Genomic DNA, 16819 nt, shown 5'->3' with positions numbered 1-16819 from the left:
AAGGAAGGAAGGAAGGAAAGGATGGAGGGAGGGAGGGAGGGAGGAAGATACACATTTGTTAATATTAGGGAAGGTGCTCTTGGCACTCTGTATCTTAGCCTTGCCAACTGCAGTTCTCAGCCCTCTTCCCTCCAGGCAAAACTAGTTAATTTAACTCCTGTTTGCCAAAACTTTGCCCCCTCAGAATAAAATATGTTTTCCCACCCTAAGCAACAGTCCTTTCCTTCCATATAGTGAAACATATTTTAACAATTTTTAGCAGCTTGATTTTAGCCTCAGCCTATGTGAGCATGCCTAAATTTGAACTCCAATTGCATTAAACACCCCTCTCCACATGATAGGAAATAACTTTTCTTTTTTCCAGAAAAGCTTAAAAATCCCCTCCCCCCATCAAAATGAATAGTTCAGAAGAGGTTGTCTGATCAATATCTGAGTAACAAGAAAGACATTCCAGAGCATAGAGACACCCATAAGTTCTCAGTGAGAGACTTCTAGGAGTGGAGCAGGATGACTTTGCCTGGATCCCTTTAAGGCTTCTCTGGCAGCTGAAGAACAGCACAGCATATCCTCACTGCTCTTGTCTACAGAGTGATGTGATGCTCTGGTAGGGGGCTTTGCCTTCCTTTCACCACAGGCACATTCACTTAAGCCGTGAGGGAAGCAGCACAGTTGTCTTGTCAGCTACCACTTTGCTAATGCCTGCAGAATAAAACTGGAGTCACAATTAGAGAGGGTGAGAAAAGATAAGAAAGAAAAATATGCTCTTTGGCATATCCTTGCACGGGTCTTTCTGTAAATGCAGAAGGCATAGCATCAGCAGCAGCCTTTGGAAAGAACTGACCAGAACCCTTTCCATTAGAGAAGGGGACTCTGAATATTTCACCTCCAACCTGGGCAGGAAGTTCTTGGACTTGGTTTGCACCTGGAAGTGCTAAGCACCTACCTCTGATTTATCTAAGGATAGCCTCCACACTTATACTTGGATCAAGGAAGTTTCTCACCAGGCAGGTAAGAGATGACAAAATGTGTGCTCCCCATTTCATGTGGATTTTTTTTCAAGCTAAGCCTTTCTCTTAACCTGATATTAAATTACTGAATCCTTATTCCTGCTTTTGTTGTCCCTGGAAACTCAGATACTCAGACTCTGACTTTGGATATTCTAAGTTCGTTTTCCCAAAGATGCTTTTTCACGAGGCTGAGAATTTGACTGAGAATCTCCATAGACATCTAAGTTTGTTTGTTTCTTGATAATTCTGCTCCTATGTGAAAGTATTAACATCTAGCCCTATTGCTGTCTCTGCAAAGTTTGTGAAGTTTTTTTTTCAGTCATCTCATTTGCATCTCCGTGTGTATCAATGCCCATAAATTGTGTTTCATTGCTTACATGTAGACGAAAGACCCATTAACATAATAATTTTAAAGGCCATTGAATGTTCCATATCTGATATCTTTAAATAACTATTGGAGAACATTTTAATACTATTTATTTTATTGTCTTCAATTCATATAGGCTTCAGTTTGTAGAAATATAAACTTGAAAATAATCTTTGTTTTCTTTATTTAAAGCAGTGTAATTTTACTTAGATATATGCTGTGCTATACCAACATAGATTTTTCTGATTATGGTACCCTTTTTTTGATTCAACCCAAGGTCATGAAGAGGTGCTGTGCTGATTTCTCTCTCTCTCCCTTATCTTGGTCACCATTGCCCATTAAAATATGATTTTAAAAAATAGAGTATATACAGCAGTTCTCCTGTCTTCTTTCTTTGCGAATCATTTTTTTTCTCTACTATACAATCATAACTGAACTTTCTAAGTCTAGCTGTGTGCTCTCTTGAAAATAATTGTATATTTTATGATTCTATTTTGTCTCATTCCAAAGAACTGTTATTGAAAATATTCTTCTTTATCAACCCATATTATTTTGCAATGATAAGATGAGATGAGATGAGATGAGATGAGATGAGATGAGATAAGATAAGATAAGATAAGATAAGATAAGATAAGATAAGATAACCTTTATTGTCATTTTTTTACTGTGGACATAATGGCACACATAAAAAATGAAATTTAGTTGCCCGCTCTCAAAGTGAAACACATACATGACACACACCTAAACATACTATGAACAACATATGTATAGACCCACATCCCTACATATACATAGCAAATAAATATTAAATACTGTCCATCTTGAATATATAACGGAAGGAGGAAGCTTGAGAATTCACAAGGTTAATGCTGTATGGAATGAAACTGTGGCTGAATCTGGATGTTCTGCTACAGATACCATGAAGCCTCCTCCAGAACGTAACAAGGAAAACAGGTCATGAAGAGGATGCGTAGTATCCCAGATAATCTTACAGACCCTGCTCAAGCAATGCTTCTGTGCTATGTCCTGGATGGGAGGGAGGGAACTAACAATGATCTTTTCGGCCATCCTCACCATTCTCTGCACTGCCTTCCTGTCTGAAGCAGTGATGCTTCCAAACCAAACTGTGATGCTATATGACAGGATGCTCTTGATCGTCCCCCTGTAGAAAGTGGTCAGGACCGGGGAAGGAAGATGTGCTTTTCTCATGCAATGAAGAAAATGCAGGCGCTGCTGTGCCTGCTTCCCCAGTTTCTCACTGTTGAGCAACCAAGTCAGCCTATTCATTAGCTACATACCCAGGAATTTGATGTCGGTAACCATCTCCACAGGTGAATCATTAATGCACAGAGAAGTGTGGTTGTGCCTGCCTTTTCCAAAATCAACAATGATCTCTTTGGTTTTTCCGGTATTTAAAACTAGGCTGTTTTCCTTACACCAGTTCACCAGCCCCTCAACCTCCTTGCGGTAAGCTTCCACCTGAATAAGGCCCACTACTGTTGTATCATCTGCAAACTTCACAATATAGCACAACAGTCATGGGTCAACAGGGTGAACAGCAGCGGACTTAAGATGCAGCCCTGAGGAGAACCTGTGCTCAGAAAAATGGTATTAGAGATATTTGTTCCAACTCACACATATTGGGGCCTGCTGGTAAGAAAATCAAGTTGCACAAAGTTGGAAGGAAAGTTTCTTTCTGAGATTGAATAAAAATTGGGATTTTTGTGCTTTCATTGGGAAAAAAATATTTTCAGTTAAATAGTTGATATGAAAATGAGGAGGAAGACTACATTAAAATAAGATATTATATACTGTACATTTAAACTTTACCCATATTAGAAATGTATAGATAGATTCTGGTGATACTTTTACCTGCTTCCATGCATATGTTGCTTATTTCTATGTTGGTACCATAAATTTTGATTTAATCAATATTGTTTCTTTTTATCTTCTTGGAATTTGGGTACTTAATTTGGAATCAAGTTACTCTAAATTGATTTAATTAATGATGATGGATAGTTGGACCGTTTTAGCATTATCTTATGATTTTTATATGAAACCAATTTGGACAAATTTGCAGTATTTAAGAGACACTAGACTCCACAGTTGTCCCATATGCAGAAAATCAAACTTGCTTCCTGCATCATTTTTACCAAGTTTATATATCACTTATATATTTTTAAACATAAAACTAAGTTTTTTTTTTGTTTTTTTAAAAAAGAGTGTAATCTTAATGTTGGTATTCAAATAACTGCCATTGTCATTCTGCAGCGGTTGTAAATTTCCAGTACCTGGAAATTCTATTCTTATAGGTTTGAGTTGTCCAAATAACTTTCAACTATACAAGCAAATGAACATAGGTTGCTATAGGAACACTGATTGGAAGAAAAATTCCTAAAGAAATGGTTTTGCAGGTTGAAGTTTCAACAAAGATGCAGAAAAATTCAGGTTTCTATAAGCCATTAAGTTATTTGTGGGATGAGGAAATAAGGAAGAAGATATGGTTTACAAGGGTAGAAGAATATGAAGAGGTATAGAGAATGTTTTGGTAAAAAGTAGATTTAACTAAATTTCCCTCCTTTTAATTATTTTGTGTCTAAATTCCTATGCACTGCTTATGATTAACACTAATTTTGCTTTGAGAAGGAATAGTATAATATGTACGAAATGTAGTCCAATAATTTTCATCTCTCTTCCAATAGAATCATAGCAACTTCTGTGGCCCAAAATTCAGAAGATATGCTTTTTACAAAAAATGACCTGAAGTTCTGTAAAGATGATTTCACAGATCAGGACCTCATCATATGGGAAAAGTCAGACATGCAGTTGAATAATTTACAATATTTTATAACTGTTTTACTTCTCAAAAAGGAACTAATATCAATATTTGTCAAGCTCTTGTGCCTTCTGTTGTCCTCCATTTCCAGGGTTATATAATAGTGAAGACAGCATATTTACATAGTGACAAGATTCACATGTCATGCAAAGCTAAGTTTGTTTCATTCATAGCAGTTTAACTAAACCATGACTGGATTTATACAACAATTCTGAATGATGTACAAAGCCATATAATAATCTGGGTGGCTTCACCAGTTGGCCTTCTGGTAAATGGGTGTTTTATTAGGTCCACTCCAGAAACCATTTTGTATATAGTCCAGCTTCCTAATAACAGCAATTTTGTGGAAGGACATAGCTTATGTCCAAAACTAAATATATGCTAATCCTAATCCCCATGGTGGGAGATCATTGATTCAGAATACAAAACACAGAATACAGAGTTGGAAGGGACTTGGAGGTTTTCTAATCCAATCTCCTGCTCAAGCTGGAAACCTATACCATTTTAGACAAATGGCTCTCCAGTCTCTTCTTAAAAGCCTCCAGTGTTGGAGCACACACAACTTCTTTAGGCAACCTGTTTCATTGGTAAATTATTCTTACTGTCAGGTAATTTCTTCTTAGTTCTAGGTTTCTTCTCTCTTTGTTCAGTTTCCATCCATTGTTTCTTGTCTTGCCTTTGTATTTTGCCCCCTCTTCTTTGTGGCAGCCCCTCAAATATTGGAACACTCCTATTATGTCACCCATAGAACTTCTTTTCACTAGACTAGACTTACCCAATCCCTGCAACTGTTCTTCATATGTTTTAACTTTAACTTCCCAATCATCTTTGCCAGTCTTCTCTGCATTCTTTTTAGAGTCTCAATGTCTTTTTTTTACATCATGGTGACCAAAACTAGATACAGTATTCTAGGTGTGGCCTTATCAAGGCTTTATAAAGTGGTAGTATCACTTCTTATGATCTTGATTATCACTTTCTTAATTCAGCCTAGTATTGCATTGGCTTTTTTGGTAGTTGCAGCAAAAAACCAGTTGCTGGTTCATATTTGATTGTCCACTAGGACTCCAAGATCCCTCTCACAGTTACTGCTGTTGAGCCATGTTTCACATAATCTGTATGTGAAATAATCTTGCCCTACTTTTTTCTATGTTGATTTCTACATTCATTTTTTTAGGTAGTTAAATTACTTTGTTAAATAAATTAAAATTAGTGTTTTATATACTTAATACAATCATTTTGTTAAATGGTCAAACTAACTAAATTTAGTTTGATTCAACAGAATGATACTGAACTCATCAAACAATGTTCTCTTAGCTGGATAAATGGCAGATGAATGCTTTTTATTTCTTGCCTCCCCTCTCTACTTTTTTTTATCAAGGTAGGAAGAAACAGGCTTCTGTTATTTTACCAGCTGTTCTTTCATTTCTAAAGCACAAGTTAGATCAGACATGTGATGTATCATGCGACGTATCAGAGATTTTTTTCCCCATTGCCAGCAATGGGGTGGGCGTGGTTTCTTCATGATGCATCTGGCCTGTGAGCCAGTAGAATGGACATTCTATTTAACTCTTTCCAGGGAAAAGGAATATATAAAGATATTAGCTGTAAAGCCTTAAACACAGCAAATATATATATTTATTTAAAGATCTTCCATTCAATTTCTTTTCTCAAGTGGGGATGGGAGATCGATGGTCTTGGACTTAGCTATGACAAACTGTCAAAGAAAGTTTTTTTTTTGTTATTCTTTGTAAATATCATGCTTCACTCTTTCCCCTTTTTCAGCCAGAAATTTGGTTGCTCATCAAATAGTTCCATTTCAGCACTTTGTCAGCATTAAAATGTTGCATAAGTCTGGTTATTGTATCTGAATTGACACTTGTTAATTCCTATCACCACAAGGTTGGCACTGAGAAAAATGTGAATAGATTTTGGCTAAGCTTTCCCTTTAGTTGTCTCCATCTAAAGGAGAAAAGTGTTTTGTTTTTTTCCTCCATACTTGTATTGATAGCTAGACAAGAAAACAGTCTGTGTTCAATGCTATTGATTTGGTATTGAGAGCCCAGTGAAATGTCTAGTTCCAATTAGTTGACTGGAAAGAGATAAACATTGGTCACAGTAAAAGAAAGCTTTAAATTTTTACAATTATTTGCAAAGATTTCCAATGAAGAATTTTCATTAAAACATCCTAAAACCCTTTTTGTATGTAGGGATTAAGTGAGCAAAAGTGACTGTAACACTGACTTCTTTTTCATCATTATTCTTCCAGATATTAGATTTACCTCACATATGGTGGGCTCACTGAATGTATATAGCTGTAGACTATCACTGGTAGTGTTCCAATAGATTAGCACCACAATAATCCTGCAAAATTAGTGATAGTATTTTACAAATGTTAAAATAGATGGCTCCTTTTTGAAATATTTTATGTCTCCTTAGTATACAATGCTGATAAAATTAATTTTCACTTGAATTTTTTTTTCTGCATCCATTTGTTAAAACTGTCATTAGAATGAAAAACAAGCCAAACGACCACTGTTCCTTTTTATTTTGTGATATGGTGACAGGAATAAGGTGAAGAAACTTTCCAATTATCTCTTTGAATAATGTGAATATAAACCCAATTAGAATCTTTGCAGTACATAGATGGTTGGCATTTTTAAGAAGAAAAAGTTCTGGATTGACCTTAGAATTTGATAGAAAGTGAAAGAAGGTGGAAATGCCAGCACCATATTAATAATTTCCAGAGCAAATAGTGAAAAACCTTGGGAAATGAAGTTTGTAATGCACATTGATTTATTCCCTAGTTGGCTGTCCATTTATATGGATTTAGAACATGCAATATTGATATCTTATTAACAGATATATTGTCTATCCACTGATAGAGAATATTATTTGGAAAAGGTGATTATAGGTGACCCTATTAAATAAGCTTTGCAGCCAATGAAAACTTCACAATTGCGCACTAAATTTATAGTAGAGTTTATAAACCATAAATTCCAGATGTTTCTGGAAGAACACCTCTAAAATCCAGCTACAAAGGTGAGGGATGCTGGCAATTATTTAAAGAACAGGTGGAGAGGCATAATTTCCAGCATCTGTCTTATTGTGTTCCATTCAAATATTGATACAATTGGCTAAATGCCATGAATCTAAGCATCTGAAATAGTTTGGTTATTTGAAAGCCACTGAGAAATAGAACAGATTAAAAATTAAAATAAGTACAGAAATAATCTGTCATACTGTCCTTTAAGAGGCATACCTGTACACTATCACTTTTAAAATGTATTCTTCATTTGTTGCCTCAAACAAATTGGATAGATTATTTTTTCTTTGTATAGCATCCAAGTGTAACATCTTGAACAAATCTCCAGATCCCAAGGAGCAATTAATACATAGCTTCTAGAACAGCATGACAATCTGGTTTCAGTGGCTTTAGGAGTTTCAGGTTAGTGCAGCCACAAATTCATATCTGTCCATTGATAAACTTTACTTATTCACAAGTCCACTTATGTTTGTTTCACTTTTATTTCTTTGCCTTCATTCTGATTTTTATAACTTAACCATGTTGTCAAGATGAAAATTGTAAGTTCCTTAAATCAGGCCCCAAATGTATAGAGAAATAAATCACTAACATTGATTAATTCCACCAGAAACTATTTCTGTCTGTGAAATATGGCTTTATCTCTGAAAACAAGTGGCAACAGTTTTATGTGCTTGAATGACATTTTTCACAGTGGTGCTCTATTTTCATATCAAAATGAACTTCACAGACAGAAATGCTCCATAATCTGATTATTTTTCTGTGATTCACAAAGAAGTTTTGTGACAACTGAAGTCACAAATCAGACTTTTTTCAACATCTGGGCAGGGACCATATGTTATAAGTTTGCCTAAGTGCTTTTACACAAACCCAATCTAATGGGTTTGTGTAAAAACAATGATGAATGGATGGATGATGGACAGACAGAAACTGTAGGTTCAAAGGCAGACTCCCCCACTCTAGAATCCTTCAGATATTTTGGAATTGCAGCATTCAGAATTACTAGTCAGCTTGGCTAGGCTAAGAATTTGGGAAGGTCTGGTACTAAAGCATCTCAACCCAGAAAAATCTATATTAAATATTTAGCAGATTGGTCAACACACACATGCATACACACACACTAGACAACCAGTTGTGCCATTTAGTGTGTTTCCCATTTCCTCACACATGTACAATAGATATTTATTCAACTCTCCCAAACATGTCCTTGGAAAGCACCCCTGCTGCACAGGTCTGGATTCCAAACTCATTACAGCAAGAGTCACTGAGTAACCAAGTCCAATGGCAGACACAAAATTCAGGAAAGCAATCCAGGAGTCAAATGGCCAAGATACAAGGCACAAGCATACAAGACACAAAGCACGGAACTGGGCACGTTACTCCGGCAACATTCAAGCCCTCAGGATTAGGGTTAGGGTTAAAATTAGATTAGATAACATTTATTGTCATTTTTTTACAGTGGGCACAATGACACGCATTAAAAATGAAATGTAGTTTCTTGCTCTCAAAGTGTACACATACATAACACACACTGTCCATCTTGGATATATAATGAAAGGAGGAAGCTTTAGAGCTCACAAGGTTAATACTGTATGGAACAAAACTGTGACTGAATCTGGATGATCTGCTTCAAATACCACAGAGCCTCGTCCCAGAAGGTAACAAGGAAAACAGGTTATGCAGAGGATGTGTAGTGTCCCAGACAATCTTATAGACCATGCTCAAGCAATGCTTATGTGCTGGATGGAAGGGAGGAAACTGCCAATGATCTTTTCAGCCATCCTTACCACTCTCTGCACCACCTTCCTGTCTGAAACAGTGATGCTTCCAAACCAGACTGTGATGCTGTGTGACAGGATGCTTTTGATCATCCCTCTGTAGACAGGTAAGGATAGGGGAAGGAAGATGTGCTTTTTTCATCTGATGCAGAAAATGCAGGTGCTGCTATGCCCACTTCACCAGTGTCTCGCTGTTGAGTGACCAAGCCAACCTACTTGTTAAATGCACACCTAAGAATTTGATGCTGGTAACCATCTCCACAGGTGAATCATTAATGCACAGAGAAGCGTGGCTGTGCTTGCCTTTTCTGAAATCGGCAATGATCTCTTTGGTTTTTCCAGTATTTAAAACTAGGCTGTTTTCCTTATACCAGTTCACCAAACCCTCAACCTCCTTGCAGTAAGCACCCTCATTGTCATCATGAATAAGGCTCACTACTGTTGTATCATCTGCAAACTTCACAATATGGTTGGTGGCAAACCTAGCACAACAGTCATGGGTCAACAGGGTGAATGGCAGCGGACTTAGGACACAGCCCTGAGTAGGCAATGCCAGTGCAGGCCTTCATAAAAGGTGAGGTTGCCTCCTCATGAGTAGTCTAGCTGACTGGCATTGTGTCTGTCTCCTCTCTGCTCTACATGTCCTTGGATCATGCTAACAGGCAGCAGCTCATTGTTAACAGGCAGCAGCTACTCCTGGTCCTACCTAGAGCCTCCTGGCCAACTTGCTACAAGTTGTGGCTCACCTCCATCAGTCTCAGCCTATCTTTTGTCTTATCAACCCATCTGAGGCTGTTCCATGAGGCTAGCATTCTCTGAGCCCTGATCCTGACCAATACTCAGCTTCACACTTTGTTCTGAAAACTCAAACTCAACCTCTTCCTCTGACTTCACATCTGGAGAGGAGTCCATGGATGGATCTACCTAAATAGAGTCAGATTGATAATCGGTGGGTAAAAAACCAGGAGGAGCAGGAGTGACTTCAAACTTCCTACTGGCTTGCCTGTTAACTTTCCTTGCAGGGAGCTGATTGACAGTGTTGGAAACAGTAATTACATGAATGTGGATGATTGCTGCAGCACAGTAGCATGGCAGCACTGAAGCAGCCAGAATTTTGCCAAAGTTCAATTCTATAGGAATTTTGAGACCCAGATTTTGGGAGTATCTGAAAATTAACCCATATGAAGTATGGTGGTTAAGAAATGATTGCCCTGTGATACACCATTTTGCCAATTGAAAGTTACAAACAATCAGATACAAGAGTGGTAGTAGTATATAGATATATGACTGTGCACAATGAAAGATCTGTACAATTGAATCTAGAAAAAGCTGTACAATGTTGGATAATCACACTAAATTCACAAGGAAAGTGAATGAAGCATAAAAGGAATTCCTATTATTCATTGGGAAGCTATTTCCAGGCAAAACCATTCAATGACAGGTGCAAGCTATTATGCCACCAGTTGTTTTAATTGATCTGAGACAAATTGTGCAGGTGAGAATGTGAGTAATAATAACTACAACCATCAATTTGTATTTATTGTTGCTCTCATGAGGAGGAAATGGAGTGGATTTGGTCTTCATGAAATGCTGGAGAGTGCTCTCAAGTACTTAGGATTGATGTAACAGGGATCATATTGAGAGCACACAAAGCCAACTCATAAATCACTTGCTCCCAGTGCCATGATTTGTAGGGTTGTTTTTACCAAGAGATTTCTTAGTTTGATTGAAATAGCAAGATCTATCAATCAGATTATACTTCCGCATGTTCCCTTTAAACATGGTTGAATTCACAGAATAAATAGGAAGATATTTCTGATAAATCTGTCAAAAACAACTCACAGAATTGTGGAGAAAATAGGAAGAAGCAGATGTATTCAGTATGTTTACAACTTTGATTTATAAAAATAATGAAAATGGGATTTATTTATTTTTATTGAATTATTTTAAAATTTTACAAAAAACAAAGCAACCCACCCCCAAACCTCCCCAACCCTCCCATTCCCTCCCCCGACCTTCCCAGAGCTGAACATAGGCTTAATTAAAATTTCTTCAAATAATCTTAAAAAAAAGAAATATAAACCATGAATAAATCTAAATATTAAATACATCAATTAAACAAACTATAAGATAATTAACAATATATATATATATATAAAAACATAAATACCCAAAAAATAATACTTAAAAGAAAAAAGAATAAAGAAAAGACAAAAAAAGATAAAAAATATAATAAGAATAAAAAATAAAAATAAAAAAAGGAAATAAAATCTATAAGATATTTTAAATTTTAAATATAAGCTATTGAAAAACTAAATAGTATTTTTTAATATCCAACTTATATTGTATAAATTCTATCCATTTTTTCCATATCACAAAGTACTTCTCCTGCGATTGATCCTTCAAAAAAGCCGAAATCTTTGCCATTTCCGCCAGGTAAGAAACTTTAAGAAACCACTCTTGCAAAGTAGGCAAAGATTCCTTCTTCCAACATTGCCCTACCAGCAGCCTTGCGGCTATAATTAAATTTAACATCAATGTGGTCTCTTTAGTATCACTATCAGTAACAATACCTAACAAAAACAATTGTGGGGTAAATTTTACCCTCCTTCTAAAAATTCTTTGAATATTCCACCATATCTTGATCCAAAAGGCTTTTATATTTTTACACGACCACCAAATATGATAGTAAGTAGCATCCAAACAACCACATCTCCAACATTTAGGCTGTAAGTCAGGATACATACGAGACATCTTTTGTGGATCAAGGTGCCATCTGTAAAACATTTTATAAAAATTCTCCCTTAAGTTCTGGGCTTGTGTAAATTTGACATTCCTCACCCAAATAATTTCCCAGGTATCTAGTAGAACTGGTTCACCAAAATTTTGTGCCCATTTAATCATACATTCTTTAATTAATTCTGCCTCTGAATCCAATTCTACTAGCACCCCATAAATTCTCTTAATATGAGTTCGTCTTTGGTCTTTTACTTGTTTAAGAAAATTTTTATCTTCTCTAAGTAAACCCACATTACGATCTAACTTCCATCTATCCACTATTTGTCTATACTGAAACCATGAATATATAATATTTTCTTGTGCTAAATCTTCCAAAGATTTTAACTGCCAATTTTTACCATCCCATCTAAGTAATTGTGCGTAAGAAACACCATCCATCTTGACTCCTCTCCTTATCCCCTCTATCGCATGCCAAGGTATAGCCCATAATGGGATTTTAAAATCACTTCTATAATATTTCCTCCAAACCCGAAATAAAGAAATCCTTATAATATGAGATTTAAAAACCATGTCAACTTTTTTATTAAAAATTAAGTAGGCATGCCATCCAAAAAGTAAATCCCAACCCTCCAAGAGGAGTATTTCTACATTTGTTAAATTAACCCAATCACTAATTAATGTTAAAACCACCGCATCATAGTATAATTTCAAATTCGGTACCTTGAGTCCACCTCTCTCACGAATGTCTTGTATTATTTTAAGCTTTACTCTTGGTTTTTTCCCCGCCCAAATAAATTTGTTGATACTTTTCTGCCATTCATTTAAATTAATCTCATTCTTTAAAATAAGTATTATTTGAAATAAAAACAAGAACTTTGGCAGAACATTCATTTTGATCGCCGCAATTCTTCCCAAAAGAGATAATTGCAATTTCTCCTAATTTTTCAAGTCTCTTTGTATCCTGACCCACAACCTTTCATAATTATTTTTATACAATTTTGCATTAGAAACAGATAAAATAACCCCCAGATATTTTACCTTATCAACAACCTCAAAATCTGTCAACTTGACCAAAGTCTGCTTATCCAAATTGGTCATATTTTTGGGTAATATTTTAGTCTTGCTGTTATTAATTTTAAAACCCGAAACCCGTCCATATTGGTATATCAATTGTAATAACTCTACTACCGAGTAAGTAGGTTGGGACAGGGTAACCACCAAGTCATCTGCAAAAGCTCTTAATTTATATTCTTTTTTATTAACTTCTATTCCTTTTATTTCCTGTGATTCTCGAATTTTAATCAACAATATTTCCAAAGTTAAAACAAACTGCAGTGGTGACAATGGACATCCCTGTCTAGTCCCCTTTTCTATTGTAAAAACCTCTGATAAACCCCCATTGACAATGAGTTGTGCCATTTGTTTTTGATAAATAACACCAAGAGCTTGTAAGATTTTTTTCTCCAAAGTTCATTTTCTCAATTAATCTTAACATAAATTGCCAATTCAATTGATCAAAAGCTTTTTCAGCATCAAGAAATATCAATCCTGCGGGAACTTGATTATTTTTATCTAAATATTCTAATAAATTAATAACTTGTCTGACATTATTCTTCATGTACCTTCCAGTTATAAAACCCGTTTGATCCTTATGTATAACCTGATGCAAAACCCTCATAAGCCTATTAGCTAAAATTTTTGCAAAAATCTTATAATCTACGTTTAAAAGAGATATAGGTCTATAATTCTTTGGTAAAGTAAGATCTTGATCTTCTTTTGGGATTAAAGATATAAAAGCTCTACCCCATGACGGGGGAATCTCTAAACCCTGTAGTATATTGTTAAAAAGCTCTCTTAAAGGTTGAATCATATCTTGTACCAAAGTTTTATAATAAATAGATGTCAGACCGTCCGTACCCGGTGCTTTACCCAATTTTAATTCTTTAATCACTATCTCAATTTCCTCACTAGTAATTAGACCATTAATTTCTTGTTTCTGATCTTCTGTTAATTTAGGGAAGTTGGCTTCATTTAAATAATTATCTATATCTAAAACCTGTATTTTTGTACTCTTATATAATTTTTGATAATAATCTAAAAAAGATTTCTTAATCAAATCCTTATGGTATACCAATTTACCATTATAATTTATTTTATCTATAATTCTCTGTCTCTGTTTCTTTCTTAATTGATAAGCCAACCATCTCCCTAGTTTATTAGCATTGCAAAATGTATTTTGTCTCATATACAGTAAGTTAGTTGCAGTTTGATCAGCCATCAACATATTAAATTGTGTTTTAAGCAGTTTTATAGATTCTTTAACCTTTTCATCTGTAGGATTTGAGATCAAAATTTTTTCTTTTAATTTAATCTCATCTTCCAATTCCTTACGTTTCTGAATCTGCTTTTGTCTATGAGCATTATTCATTTGTATCAAAATCCCATGCATGAAAGCTTTACCTGCATCCCATCCCATTGACATTGAAGTTCCCTTATGCATATTTAAAACAAAGTAATCCTTTAAATACTCCTTTAATTTTTGAACATTCTTTTCTTGTCTAAATAAATTTTCATTCAACCTCCACGATCTCCTGTCCTCTCTTTCATCAACTAACTCCATCCAAACTGGACTATGATCCGTCAATGTCCTAGGGAAGATTTTAACATTCTTTACCCTACAATATAAATCAGTTGTAATAAAAAAAGTCAATTCTTGAGAAGGATTGATGTCTATCTGAAAAGAAAGTAAAGTCTCTCTCCTCCTGATTGCGTTCACGCCAGTAGTCTCGTAGCTCCCAGTCCTCTTTCAAATCAAAAAAGCTTTAGGTAATTTAGCCTGTTTAAAAGAGATAGAAGATCCTTTTTTGTCTCTTTGTGTGTCTAACACACCATTCCAATCACCCATTAATATCACAGATCTATAATCCAACAAAGTTAATTTCTGATGTAACAATCTATAAAATTGTTCCTGTTGTTGGTTTGGTGCGTAGAGTCCCACTATAAGTATTTTCTTATCATATAGGCCAACTTCAATCATAACATATCTCCCTTGAAGATCAGATTCTACCAGATAGGCTGATAAGTTTTGCTTAACATAAATAACTACGCCCCCTTTTTTCCCAGGAGCAGAAGATACAAAGTGAGATCCCAAACGAGCATTGACTAAGTATTTTTGATCTTTAGCTATAATATGTGTTTCCTGCAAACAAATAATATCATTATTATGTTGCTTTAAATAATGAAAGATTTTCTTTCTCTTCTGAGGTGAATTAAGGCCGTTAGCATTCCAAGTCAGGAGCTTTACCATCTCCCTTAACCAGAAGCCTGGAGAAGACTGCTTGAAGATCTTCCATTGAAGAATGTGCTGCAGAACTCTTGGGTCTTGCTCCTCCCACCGGCAACGAAGCACTTTCTTGAAGAGATTCTTTAACTTCTTTCCTCTGTTGTTCCTTTTCCTTGCGTGTATGCACTGCACGGGTCATTCTTTGCTCTTTGATCTCTGCTTGTCACGACCACTCCAACTGTGACTCTCCAACCACCATCACACCTAGTCCTTCAGACTGCTGTTCCGCCTCTTTACCATCCAGAACTTTCTGCATCGTAGATGATGGTGAGCCTGCTCCCAGGACCGAACTGTAAAACTCCTTTGCTTTAGTAACTGTATTAAGTCTATAGCGTGTCCCCACATGGCTCAGAACAATACCCATCGGAATCTCCCATCTGAATGGCATCATTCTTTTTTTAAGTTCATTGGCTAAGAAAGCAAAATCTTTTCTCTTTCTTAGAATTTTAGATGGGATCTCCTTTAAAATAATGACATCTTGAGCAGCAATCTGAAATCTCTTATTATAAAAGGCTTGTATAATTTCATTGCGCAGAGATCTCTTTCCAAAATAAATCACCACATCTCTTGATAAATTTCTCTGTTTTGCAATCCAAGAATTAACTCTGAAAATTTTTTCAACTTCTCTGCGTATTTCCTCTTTCTCTCTATTCAAAACAACAGCAAAGTCATTTACCACAATCTCTCTCAGGTCTTGCTGCATATCTTCTTTCAGACCCCTGATTCTTAAGGCATATTCCATCTCTCTGAACTGAGACATAACAATGTCATCCTGTGAGATTTCCATCTTTTTTTCCATGCCTTCAAATTTATCTTCCAAGATGTCAACCTTGTCTGAAACCTCTTCAACTCTAGAGTCAAGCTTCTCAGCCACAGAAGCAAGTCCTGATAGAGCCATAACTATATCTTGCCTCAAAATAGTATTATTCTGCTCTAACAGGTTCTTCACTTCCCCTCTGATTTCAGTTTTATTCTGATCTAGGAGCTCCTTCATTTCCCCTCTGATTTGAATTACTGCATTTCCCACAATATCTTTCATATCTTGTACAGATATTGCTGGCAGAGGAGGAGAAGGTGGTGGTGTAGCTTTAGGTTGTTGTACCGGTAAAATCACAGGAGAAGAAGCCACCTTAGAGACTGTAGAAGCTGCTTGCCTTTTTGAAGCCATTTTAAAGGAAATTTCTTATTTCCTTTTTATATATAAAAAAAAGAATCCTCAAAAGATAAAAAAAAAACCAAGGAGAGTTTAAAAAATATTTCAAAAACACAAAACCACCTTCAGAAAAAAGAAAAGAAAAGTTTAAAAAGTTTAAGAAGAAAAAGCTATATAGTTCATAACGTTCCATTTAACTCACTTTCTTTTTCCCCGGAAAAAAAAAACTTTCAAATCGCCATTTTACTTTCACTCTCCACACTAACAAAAAAAAAACAAATAAAAAAATCAACTTAAACTAAAAAAACAAATAAAACTCAATAGATCCAATCCTTTATCCAGCTCTGTCCACTTTTTTTTTTAAAAAAAAATCACTCACCTGGTCCCTTTAAGCGCGGAGATGGTAGCGGCGTTTCACTTTGTTCCCGAAGGAAACAAAGACAGCTGGGAGGCGGAGGCAACCCGAACTCCGAGGGAGCTCTCTTTCTACCCCCCAGAAAAAAATCCCTGGGGGGTTTGAGATGCTCTACCTCTATTCTGGTGATTCTCTCCCCCC

General features: G+C 35.8%; 1 long non-coding RNA gene across 4 annotated transcripts in view; it reads left to right on the top strand.

Annotated features, from left to right (window-relative positions):
* Positions 1-508: 508 nt before the first annotated feature.
* Positions 509-16819, top strand: part of LOC120317268 — a 104281-nt gene continuing 87970 nt past the window's right edge. For all 4 annotated transcript variants that reach the window (XR_005559188.1, XR_005559185.1, XR_005559186.1 and 1 more), the window contains exon 1: positions 509-1008. This is a non-coding gene — a long non-coding RNA (uncharacterized LOC120317268). The remainder of the gene's footprint in view (positions 1009-16819) is intronic.

Source organism: Crotalus tigris, unplaced genomic scaffold, assembly GCF_016545835.1.
Source record: "Crotalus tigris isolate CLP2741 ecotype Arizona unplaced genomic scaffold, ASM1654583v1 scf7180000019576.727907, whole genome shotgun sequence".
NCBI classification, from domain to species: domain Eukaryota; kingdom Metazoa; phylum Chordata; class Lepidosauria; order Squamata; family Viperidae; genus Crotalus; species Crotalus tigris.
Note: the sequence above shows the minus strand (reverse complement) of the source record. Positions and strands in the feature narration are given on the sequence as shown.